The 12857-nt window shown below is 40.4% G+C and overlaps 1 protein-coding gene across 15 annotated transcripts in view; it reads right to left on the reverse strand.

Annotated features, from left to right (window-relative positions):
• MBNL1 (muscleblind like splicing regulator 1) overlaps positions 1 to 12857 on the reverse strand; it is a 212885-nt gene that overhangs the window by 185010 nt on the left and 15018 nt on the right. For 3 of the 15 annotated variants that reach the window (XM_014524888.2, XM_014524884.2, XM_014524880.2), the window contains exon 1: positions 9675 to 9951. The exons of 2 other annotated variants lie outside the window; for them this stretch is intronic. The gene's annotated coding sequence lies outside the window, so the exon portion shown is untranslated. Of the gene's footprint in view, positions 1 to 9674; positions 9955 to 12857 lie in introns of those variants that run through there. 10 more of the 15 variants (XM_014524883.2, XM_006034023.3, XM_025215997.1 and 7 more) reach the window with 8 other exon arrangements.

The raw sequence follows: 12857 nt of genomic DNA on the forward strand, positions 1-12857 counted from the left end.
GTGGCCCCGGCTGAGGCCACGAAGCCTGCCAGCTGTCAAGGAGATAGGTACAGGGCTTCTAGTGTCTGGGGTCCTGCACCTCTAGCTGCTGACAGGCAAAACTAGTGACAAGGGTGCTTGTGCAACTGACTGTCTTGGGGCACCGGGTGGGGGGAACGGATGAGGATGACTACTGCAGGCCTGGCTGCTAAGGTATTGTGTTATCAATCAATCATGATTCACTCAGGGACCAGCTCAATACACAGTACCTAGCTACAAGCAGCTACTAGATAATGAGTTAATTAGCAAGGATTAACACCTACAAAACCACAGACTAAGGAGAAGAAATAATCAATACAGACAATCAACTGTCCCAACACAGAGACAGGCAGTTGCACAAGCACCCATGTCATGAGTTTTGCATGTCAGCAGCTAGAGGTACAGGGCCCCAGAGCCCAGAACCCCTGCACCTATCTCCTTGACAGCTCGCAGGCTTCGTGGCTGCAGCAGGGGCTAGCAGGCCTGCAGCTTTCATCCCTCTGCGCCTTAACACACACAGTGTCACCCATGTCACGAGTTTTGCTTGTCTGCAGCTTGAGGTGCAGGGATGGTGGCCCCTGCAGAGGCCACAAAGCCTGCCAAGTTTCAAGGAGATAAGTACAGGGATTTGGGGGAATCATCTGTAGAAGACTGGTCAGATATCCTTATAGATATACCATTACTTCAGCTAGCATTAGTGCTCTAGAAGTTCTCTCCACATTTGTGTAGGTGTACCTACAAAGCAAGGCTACCAGGGGAGACAGAAGGTGAAAGGACTGAGGCAGGGGAACTGCGCCCTGCCACATGACTGATTACCTAAAATTAAACTTACTTTAGAAAGGAAGTCACAACCCTGTCTATTCTTTTTTGGCCTGACAAGTTCAATCATTTTTGGTCACATTGTCCCTACTTCCTCAGGTTTTGTTGTGGGAAGCCCCAAATTAATCTTAAGGTACAGTGAAGTTACTCAACTTCCTAATGTGGTGGGTATGAAATTGCTAATGATGCTTTGAATTAATACCAGAAAGTGAATGCCCAACTTAAAATAGGATGTTATTTTTCTAAATGCAGTTTATGTACTGATACTGTGTAGCACACCCCCAATGTGTGTGTGTGTGTGTGTGTGTGTGTGTGTGTGTATTGATATATACATACATACACGCACATATACACATGCACACGCACACACACACACACACACACACACACACACACACACACACATACATGAACTATTGCATTTATGTGCTGTAAACTATGACCTTTTTTTTTTGTCCATGTATTACAAATACAGATCTTCCAACTTTCTGTTATAAAGTCAATGCTAATGTACAATCTTCTGTTATAATAATGTAATATATCTGCAGAGCTTGCTAATTGGAATATTTTGGGATACAGTAACAGACAATATGTAGACATTTTTTATATAATTGATCTCAGTGGAAAAGTAATTCTCTTGATATATAACTGGATTTCATCATAAGGTATACCCTGAATTCTTACAAAAAGTTATCAGATAAACAGCCATGTGGACTTACAGAAAATATTCACAACTGGCCCAGTGGGCATTGACTTTAATAAGAATTGCACCTGCTTAGCACCCTGAACTTTGGATTTGTTTTATATTTCACATACTGATCTAGTAAGCTGGCTTCTTTTCAGAATATAAATTAAAAATTCAGAACTGCCTTGGAGAAGACCAGAAAGAACATTACCACCTCTGAGATGGCACACATTTCAAAATGAGTTTTGACAGTTGACTTGCTATTTAAAAAAACAAAACCTAAAAAACAACAACACCAACAACAGAAACAAGATTTAGGAGATGCCTGTATGCATGTTACTAATGATAAAAGGAGAAGTTTGACAACAGTATAAGAGCCAGTACTCATTATTCACTGAATTCCATTGTGAAATACCATCAATCAAAATCCTCACCTTTTGAATTTAGAGACTTTTTTAATCACCCAGACATACATTAAAAGTTGCATCATAAACCAAATATAGATATAATGGGCTCGTCTCTCCTTGCTAATCACACAAAACTCATTGACACTAATGGGACTTGCATTTGAATATTGATAGCAGAACAGATTCTAAATGTCACTGAAGATGGCAATAAAAGAGCAGACACATACTTATGTTTCTGGTACGTAATCATAGCCCTGCAAAAAGAAATATTGCTTCCCTTGCTTAATTACTCAGAAAAACAACTTTATAATATACATGTACTAAGCAAGTAATCCCTCTGGAGCAAAAAGTGTGGAGGCAAATTTTTAAACTACTTCAAGTTCAGAGAAGTTCTATCTTCATCCTACTCTTCTCTCTAGTACTGGATTTGAACACTGGTAACCTAGGAAAGGGTTATTATTACCTCTAAAAGCTGAATATACCAAAATTCAAGATCTGAACACCTTAGTATATTGCAATCCGACTCCTATAGCTTGGGCTTCGACAATAGCCAGGTGCATATGACATAGATCATTACAATTTTATTGTGACCTTACTCACAAGAGCAAGAGGTCGCAAGCTTACACTATAGTTCCTAAAACATATGATACAATAGGGGTAAAAATACACAAATTAAAATTGTGTTGAATCTCAAAACTGTCTTGGTAGGAATCGTTTCAGTGAGCTCTCTAACAAGCATTACATAGTTATAAAAGTCATATTCTGGGTGGGCAGAAAACAAAAAAAACACTATAATGGAAAGGAGCACTTGACTTTGCCCTAGATTTATCACAACGCTGTGGTCTTTGCTAACAGTAAGAACATTTCTTTAAAGCAATTCTCATACCGTTTTCATTAAAATATATACAAGGCAAAGGAAAACACATATTAAGCCTTTGAAGATAATGACTATTTACAACAAGTTCTTTTTTTATACCAATATATGTGACTCTCTTGATTTTAGTGCTTTTAGGAGAATGATAGTTGTAGCTTTTTTATAGAGTACCTAGGTAGCAATCATACCCTATTCCGGTCATCAAGAGGTGTTAAGGCTCATCCTCGTAATTACAGGAATTTCCTGTGTTATTGCCACCTCAGTATTAAATCCACAGAAGCAGAACTCAAGAAGCCTATGTAAGCAAATAAAAATAGACGACAGAGCCTGTATGTTGGCTACTATGCCCTCGTCGAAAGCAAGAAAACATTTATTTCAGTGCCCTCCTCACTTCAGTCAATTCTGCGCAGTAAATTAAGGACTGCCCATCCTTCAATTCAATGGACTTTTCTTTTCTGGAAAGCTAAACTCTTATGGTAGTCACCCATACTTACAATCTCATAGGTCAATGCTGCTTCAGGAATTCTCTGACATGAAGTACTCATTTAGCAAACATGATTTCCAGTCTTCTCTAGATCAAGTTAATTTTTTTAAGTATCTAAGTCCTATGGGTCTACAGTGCCTGGAAGTGCACAATACTTGGATCTATGGGTCTATAATGCACTAGAAGCATTAATGCAGACTGCTATTGGTAAACCAATAATTTAATCTAATCTAAATTCCAAAGCCTTAAAGGATCTCCTATGAAGAATTCTTGAAGGATGGGTTCCCAGTGAATAACATGATATGCATGAATGCAAGACCTTCCCTGCAATTTGAGTGTTCATGAAAGGAGTGCAAAATGAACAACCCTGCAGCCTAACACTGCCAAGTTACCCAGGGAATATATGACAAAAACAGAAGTAGTGCAAGCTGTCTTTGAATGCCTGTCAATGTTGTTGTCCTTGTTTTGTAGGGGCCAAATGTGTGGGGGGAAATTCAGCCTCCTTGATTACTCAACCTTTGGCCTCTCTACTGCAAGAAGAATAAAAGGTAGGTTGAGGCTTACTGCTAAACCTCAGTGGGCGCATCTACATGTGCATTAATACACTTTTATTAATGTGCATTAAATTTAGTACTACCAATGTGAGGTACTAAATAAATGCACATTAGGCTGACATAACGTGCAGTACCGAAAACGTACATTTTTAAAGTGATGCTCAATGCGCAGTAACCTATTTTACTGTGCATTAGCATAATTGCATGGTTTTTTACGTGATGTTTTAATGCTCAGTAAAACAGTCTACTGCGCATTAAAGCACCCATGTAGACGCACCCAGTAATGACAAAGTATATTGTATATTTTTCCTTGATAACTTCCATAGCTAGAAAGCCAGTAACAGTCCTGGACACTCAAATGCTGAAAAGCAAAATGATGAGCGGAACTTTTAGGTATAAAGCATCTGTAATTTATGTAAGAATAGGGGCAGAAACTAAATCAAATGTTTGCACAAAACTAGAACCAAATTAAACCTGAATTATTTTAAAAGGTTGAAAAAACTTATATCTATATATATAGATAGATATATGAGTGTATTTGTGTGTTTGTATGTACACACACATCCCCATACACACACACACACTATACACACACACACACACACACTTTACTGTACAAACCAGCTGAAATTTGTGCAGTAAACTCTGTGTATGTGTGTATGCATATTTGGCATATACACAAATGTAGCATACAACCCACACATATATATACACACACACACACACACACACACACACACACTTTACTATACAAACTTCAGGTGGAAATGGGAAGGAATAGCATTTACAGATCACCCGGAATTAGGACACACTGAGAATGGTCCAATGAAATTTCCAGATAGTGGTTTGGAAAAATTCTGAACCCTCTCAATAGGGCATGTGCATCTCCCTAAGGAGAAAAGAGATAAGCACACTTCAGATATGAATGATGCTCTTCTAAATCTTTTTGAGCTCTTTCTGTCACATCATTTGTCTGCACTGTGTAAAGTAAAGGAATGGCAACGTCCTTCATGAAGTTACATAATAACTTACTGAATTTCTGTTCAAACATTTTGCTGAGAAGTAGATTCTACAAGATCCCCTAAACTTTACTGACATGAGTTAGCACAGAAGGAATTAGCAGCATTCTATGTAGATTGTAGTGGCTCAGTAAGGAACTATTTGGCCTTGATTAAGAGGAGCAATTGAAATATGGTTATTCTAAATACTGATTACAATTACTTCTGCAATTATAGGATACACAGTTCAGAGGCTTTCTACTGGGCTACATACTGGAGAAGCTAGGACTTTATTTTTCTGATGAACCAAACATTGCCCCCTATAGCTTTACTTTAGGCAGGGTAATAATATTTAATGTATACTAGTCATAAGTGTGTTTACTTATAACAACATATTAATATTTTCTATATGATGGGATGGGGAATTCAGATGAAATTTACCCCACAGGGTATGGCCTCCAAAAGGTCCTAAATTACAGTCTTTCTAGTATGTGGGAGAGAGCTTTCAAGAGGAGTGTTTCTGAACACTGCAAACTCATAGTATAGCTGAGCTCTACCACTCTTATGAAGTTCTATATGAAGAGGATTTCGGAAAGTGCAAAGAAAAGGCAGGGATTCTCTCACTACTGTTCACTCAGGTGGGACCACTGAACACAATTAACTACAGAAAGGATATGCAGGAACTGTGATTTCTACTCCAGCATTCAGGCTGATATTGCAGAGAAGAACTTTTGCACTGCCCTATGCCTTGCCTTTGGATTAGGAGTCCCCACAGTATTTCTGACATAATACCCTTGTCTTCCCCACAACATACCTGCCTCTTGACACAAGCCATCAATCTGAACTCAATTGTTCTTGACCTTTCTCTGTCAGGTAGATTAATTCAATCTAATGACTACTTTAATGGAAAATTAAACAAATCAATTTATAATCTGACCCTGTGTAGGTTCCATTTACTCGGGAATAGTAGACACATGAAACAGGTCTTGTGAAGGAACTGAGATGCAGCAAATCCCCTGCCTTTTATGAGTTGTTCATCTCTCCAAACCTGAGATCTCCTTTGGAAAAAGGCATTGTTTTGTTTTCTGTTTTTCTGTCTGCAAAATGCTTAACTTATTGCAGTTTCTACCATAAAAAATATCACAAAAACAGTTACTTTAGGTGTCATTTGTCTTGAGTATACAGATTTTTTATTAATTCACTGTAGACATACCATACGAACATACATGTTTTTCGTTATAATTTTTTTAAATCTATGAAAAAATTCTTAAAAGGGTTTAGTCATTTTCTTGATTAACCTATTTTTAAGTATGGATTCTATAGCAAATACGATTTAATTGGAAAAAGTTTGGTTTCATTTTATAATGTTGTTTTATGAGTAGAGACAAATATGACATCTATCCAATTTCTGAAATTAAAAGACACATGCTTCACCCCTCATAGAAATAAAACTGCTCAGCTTATACAATGGGTTAGAGTGTTTCAGAAAGACACTTAGTTACATTACATTGAGAAACGATGTTATGACTTGTAATTTGAATTAAGGGAGCATGCTGATCCTTTTTAAATGTAACAGGGTCTCTGTCACTGATTTCAGTAAGAGTTAAAAGTAAATTTCTCAATTTACAGTTTCGCACACACATGCACGCACACGCACGCACCGTTATCTACAGAGGAATATAGCTAACCTAGGACTGGGCATTTCTACCAATACAAGGTAGAAAATACAAAGAAATCCCATTATAAAAAAAATAGGTATAACCAGCTCATTAAAGATGCTTTTTTCCTAGTCTCCATAAAGTAAAAGTTGCCTACATCCTCCATCCCCGAAAGGCTTTTGCCCCATCTAAAATAGATCAAATATATGTATCGCATGTAATTGTGTACGTCCTCATTACCCACAGAAATGTACAATCCTTTTCTGAGTCAATTTAGACTCTTGGTTTCACTTACACCCTGCCAAAAGTTCCATGGGCTAATTATGTATTGTGTAAAAGCGTTTTCCTCTTATCAGTTTTAAATGTGTTTTTAATTTCACTGAATGTCCTGGGCTTGTGTTACTAGTCAAGATAAACTCAATTTGCCTGCTCTATATCAACAATTCCATTATTTTGTATACCTCTATTACATTCTTTTTTATCCATCATTTATCTAAAGAAAACGTTCACATGGTCAAAGGTCCAAGTAAGTCCAGCAACCAACTGGACTAGCATGACTGAGGCACATCAGTACACAAGGAAGTGATCAGTGCAGTGATATGTGGCTTTGCCTCTCCTGCCCAAAGGATTCATAGATGTTAGGGCTGGAAGGGACCTTACAAGATCATCAGGTCTAGCCCCCACTGCACTTGAGAAGATCATATTGACAGCTAGGTCACATGGAAGAGGCCTTCAGCACAAATATGGCATAAAGATCTAAGATGTACCTCTGCAATTGTTGCAAGATACCTTAAATACTTTGCCATGACAGCCATAAAGAGCTATCCATAGAGTGCACCTATACGTCGCCCTATGGCAACATAGCAGCTCACTACATTGCCATACCATGTGCTACAGTGAAGGAGCGATCACATATGTCTACACGTGATCGCCAGCTACATCACTGTAGCAGTGCACTCCCCAGGTATAGTGAACCGCTATGGCAATGCAGTGGCAAAATCTACCACACGCACGGCGCAGTAACCACTTGTACTGCTCTGTGCTTAATATTTCCAAAAGGAAGTATGGCACTGTAGCAAGTTGTCATAAGGGGGTGTGTAGATGCACCCATAGTGTATTATCACACAGCTTAATATTGATTTTTTAAAATTGTGTATACTAAAAAGGTTTTAATTCAAAGCCTCTTCCCAAGAACCTCCCAGTTGTTTTTTTCCAAAGTGGTTACAGGTAATCTAGAACCTCATGAGGTATGTAAATGCTCCAAATTGTTTTTTGTAATGTGCATCTGCCAACACAGACTTTTACACTGCCATGTTGCCCATTCACTTGGATTTACTCATAAATCATCCCAGAGTTCTTCAGTAGTCTCTAATCAAAATAGTTCTGTCATCGGCAGTATTTTTTCTTTACTTTTTCCTGTCTTTTCAAGACCATAAATTTATAGAGAAATAATCCTGGCATTTGACCTTAAAACTACCAACTCTTTATTTTTTTCTACATTAAAAACTGAACATTTAGTTTAATTATTTGCTTTCTTGCTTCTTAGTTCGTTTGTTGTTGGGGTTTTTTGGTCTCCAAGCTGGCCTCTAATCTAGGACAGTGCTTTACCTCCCATGCAATGACAGAATAATTTCCTTATTAGCCCCTTAAAAGATGTCAGAGTTTATTTAACTGAAAATCATGATGATGTCAACTGATACTTCTTCATCCACTGTGTGGGCAACCTACTCAATACTAGCACAAAGATAGGTATTAGGCTAAAAATAACTTAGATAGGTCTAAGGGGGGTTTGTTATTTTTAACCACGCCAATTAGTTAATTTTCAAAAGAATGTCAGAATCTTATGAATGCATATATATACATGCACATTATATATGTCTATACTATGTTACATAGGACCAAGACATGTAAACAATGTGATATATAACATGTACACATGCATTATAAATATGCATACACATTTTTGTATTTGTATACTAGTGTGCATATATAATGCATATTTCTATGTAACTCCCCCATACAAATACACACCTGTTACTGAACTTTTTAGTGGCACCTGTCTTTTAATTCTGACACAGCAAGCCAAAATATGTAGATGTTGAACTCACTGTTTAAAAAGCACCTTTATTTCCTGTCAGATTTGACAGGCCCAGGGAATGAGTTAGTTACATGACATTAGCTCTGCCCAAACGAAGATAAATTACTTGACAGGCACCAAAAAACAACTGAATCATGTGTTAGGCTGCTACTGTGACAGAGCCTCGAATCAAAATATTTCCTCCTGACCGACTGCCACCCTTGACAAATTCCAGCCCATTAAAGGAAAACAAGCCTTATTTCCTGCTTTGAATGAGAATCAAATTCAAAACAGGGTTTTTTGTTGTTTTGTTTTTTGCGTTTCTTCCAGACTGAAGGAAAGGCAATATGTAAATCAAACTTTAGCTGCTTCAGGACATGCCCTCCCTTTCCTACAGTTTGAGTGACGCACTGCAAAACGGAGGAAAAAATAAAGAAGAGCCTCTTCTGCGGGGTGTCCTCCACCCTGCAAACTTGGCAAAGACAGACTGTACTGAAATACAGCACTCTCCATATAAGGGAACACGGCTAAACATGTCATGCGTAATTTATGTGCAGTAGGCAGAGAATTAACCTCTCCGTGAACAGATCTGGCCCATCTGAAAGCCAGGCGCGATGGCAGACGAAGGAGAAATAACCAGTTTCTCCCCCAAGAAATCTTCGCGAGTCATAGCGCGCCGGCCGGCCGCCCTCCGCTGCTGCATCCCCTTCACCCAAAGGTCACGAAGTGATAACAGTGTCTAGACACCTGTTTCTTTCTCCCCGGCCCCTCTCCTGCCGGCTCTCGCACGCTTTGTCTCCCGGCCGGCCGCGGGCTGCGAGCCTGCGCCGCCAGACGCGCACCGCCCTGCAGAGCCGCGGCAGGAAGAGCCTGCTCGCCCCACAACTGCAGCTGCGACCTTCTGCTTTCTTCTCTGCCCGAGATGGTGCGAGATATGAAACCAGAACCTGCGGTAACCCAGCCCCTGCCACACACACTGAGAGCCAGTGAAAGCCTAATCTCGCTTCCTCATTCAGCCATCTACATTTTGCAAAGAAAGAAAGAAAAGGGGGGGAGGGGGCAAGGACCGTATGAAAAATATTGTGAAAACGGAAACTTACCTCTCACATTTTTTTTTTCAGAGACAACCAGACTGTGGACAGATTGCCCAAGGCATTGTGGGATTCATTATGACAAGATGACAACGACTGAGAATGGAGCGTGTCAGTCCCTTGTCACAGAGGCATGCTGACAGCCACCGCTCCGTCCCTGCAGTGCGAAGACTGCTGCGCGGGGCCGGGCGGACTCTTATCTCCCCGGCTGGTTTCCGCCGCTGCCTGCGCTGCCCCTCCCCCGCAGCAAACCCCACCAGGAAGCTTTGCTGGGCGGACCTGCGGAGCCGGGAGAGTGCGAAGGGAAAAACAACGCTCGTCGTGCTACTGCAGCATTTTCCCTTGGTGAAACACGAGGTGCAGACCTCCCCCCGCCCAAACAAAATAGATCAAGAGGCTGAGCTGCACTGGGTCGACTTGGAAGGCACAGAGAAATGAAGCGGAAAGAGGAGTCTGAATAAAAATATCCCCTCGCAGCTAGTGGTGGTATATTCCAGTTTACATGTAAAACATTATAACCTCTGAACCGTAGTGTAAATGTGACACGCGCACGCTGCTGTTTCCATGGGCTGTCTGCTTTGATAATGAGCAAATGCAGATTTTAAAAGCTTGTCCAAGGGACAGCCAAGAGCAGACTGCAAGGTTAGTCTGAAGGTTAAACGCACAATATACTCAAGCGCTCAGATTTTACCCCTGCTTACAGTACTGCTGCTTAACATTCCCGGGACACTATGCATCTGATTAGCGAAGCACAGTCTGCACAAGACAATCTTTCTGCTGCAGCCAACACACACTGCCCTGCCCACTGCCACTCTCCATTACCTGGTGCAAGTACAGAAGAATTCCACACAAATACCAGATATACTGCCAGCCTTCCTAATCCTGGCAACAAATTTAAAACTAAACTGAAGTTCATGTGGGTTACCTTTCCCAAGAACATTTCACTGTATTCCTCAAGGCCTCAAAGTCTTCTTATTTAAATAATCATGCTGGACCCAATGATCTCACGAGGTCCCTTCCAGCCCTAAACTTCTGTGGATCTGTGAACTTCATCACACACGGATCTAATTTACCCTGGGCTCTATGATCCAAACCTTTTAATAATTCTGTAGAGAATTGTGCAAGGCCCAAGCCTTGCATAAAGTGACCCAAGGCTTTGCATAAAGTGGCCCAAGCCTCGCAAGAAGTGACCAAATGACAAAAGTGATAAGATTTGTTTTGGCCTGGTGTTTTTAAGAAGGCTAGCAATACCTTTTTCAAGTCCCTTTTGCTCATGAGGGCATTAAATAGTTTTAGTCTGAAAACTTGGATAATACTCTTCATTATAAAAAAGACAAAGTGGGTTTTTCTTACCACTTTTCATGAAGCAGGGAAAATAATCACACCACTCAGTAACAAGGACTCAAGAATGGAGAATGTGAGGGTGTTTTGCTTTGTTTTATATTTGGGGAGTGGGAAGGAGGGTGTCGCTTTGTTTTGTTCACTGTATGAATAAAGAACACTATATGCTTCTTGTTTGCTGGATCTGTTCCTGTAGTGCCTAAAAAGCCCTCATGTGTCACCTGAGAATGGGAAGAACACATGGGTAGAGCGGCTCTGGGCATCTGCATAGGGTGGGATATAAATCTAAAAAAATAAACAAACATAGGTGACATTCAGATAAAGGACAAGCTCACTGGCAATCTGGTGATGATACTTAAGCACTAATTCTACTTGCATGTTTCATTAGGCTGAACCTACATTTCAAAAGGAGTGTGATGGTGCTACTACGCTGGGCTTTGAGTAAAAGGCAAGCTGAGTGAACAGTATAAGCACTGACCTAATATTTTAAATAGTGTTTGAAATAAAGATAATATTTTGTTGAATTAATATCCTCAGAGGCACAGATTTTTGTGAATTAGTATTACCATTTGGTAGGTGATAATACTAAATTAGTATTGTCAATTACTATTGTCAATTGATTATTGTCAATTGACAATTAGTATTGTCACTTGGTGGGTGACAAAACTAAAGGTAAAGAGACTAAAGCCTTGATTTACAAGCAGATTAAGTGACTGATCCCTGTTCTTGTGAAAAACCCAGATGACTTAGTGGGTAATAGGGCTTTCACAAGGATATAGTTTCACCTCAAAAGATCAGGACTTTGGCTATCGTAGAATTAGTTATATATGCCAAGATTTCACAAAGGTATACAGAAGCACCATGGGAGTTTTCCTACAAACTTCAACAGGGTCAGGTTTTTGTGTGTGTGTGTGTATATATATATATACACACACACACAAAATATATATTGTATATATAACAAATGTGTGTAAGATATCTACTCAATTTTCAAACATGGATGACTGCAAAAGAACCCCCTTTGAATGACTGGATTCACATAAAGGAAATGTTTTTATCATTAAATGCATTTATACGCACCCACCATCACAACACATAATATACAACACAGTACTCAGTTGCTCATATTTGCAAGTTCATCATAATTCTTCAACAACAAAAATAACTTCTTCTCTACTACTCACTACATTTATGTCCAAGCAGAAGGCACTGGATCATTCTGAAGTACAAATCCAGAGTCAGTGGATACTGAAGTGTCAATTGGAGCACTGAAATGTGAAACTAATGGCACCTATACATGCGCTCCAGGGAGGGAGCCTTTTGGAGCGGCTTTTGGAGCCACTCTGATTAAAATGCTCACGGTGTCTGGTGTATTCCGCATCCTGAATTTCAAAATGGCGGTGGGGGTGCTTTAACGAGAAAGCTTTAACTAAAGCACCCCACCACCATTTTGAAATATGGGGATGCTGAATAAATGAGACACTGAAGCACTCTGGAGTGTTCTGATTAAAACACTGCAGTAAATTCAATTACCGTATTTTTGCGCATATACCCCACCCACGGGTATAAGCCGCACCCACGTATAACCCGAGGAAAATAGTATTTTTGTAAATAAGTCCATGTATACGCCGCACCTGTGTATTCCACTTGGCAGCGTATACACAGGAAGGCGGCACAGCCCAGCCCGCCCCAGCAGTGGCAACATAGCCCGGCCTGCCTGGGCCCAGCGGGGAGGCTACGCAGCCCGGCCCGCCCTGGCCCCAGCCCCCGCAGCAGCAGCAATGCAGCCCGGCCTTCCTGGGCCCAGCGGGGTGGCAGAGCAGCCTTCCCCGGCCCCCGCGGCAGCAGCGG

This window comes from Alligator sinensis, unplaced genomic scaffold, assembly GCF_000455745.1.
Source record: "Alligator sinensis unplaced genomic scaffold, ASM45574v1 scaffold1127_1, whole genome shotgun sequence".
NCBI classification, from domain to species: Eukaryota; Metazoa; Chordata; order Crocodylia; family Alligatoridae; genus Alligator; species Alligator sinensis.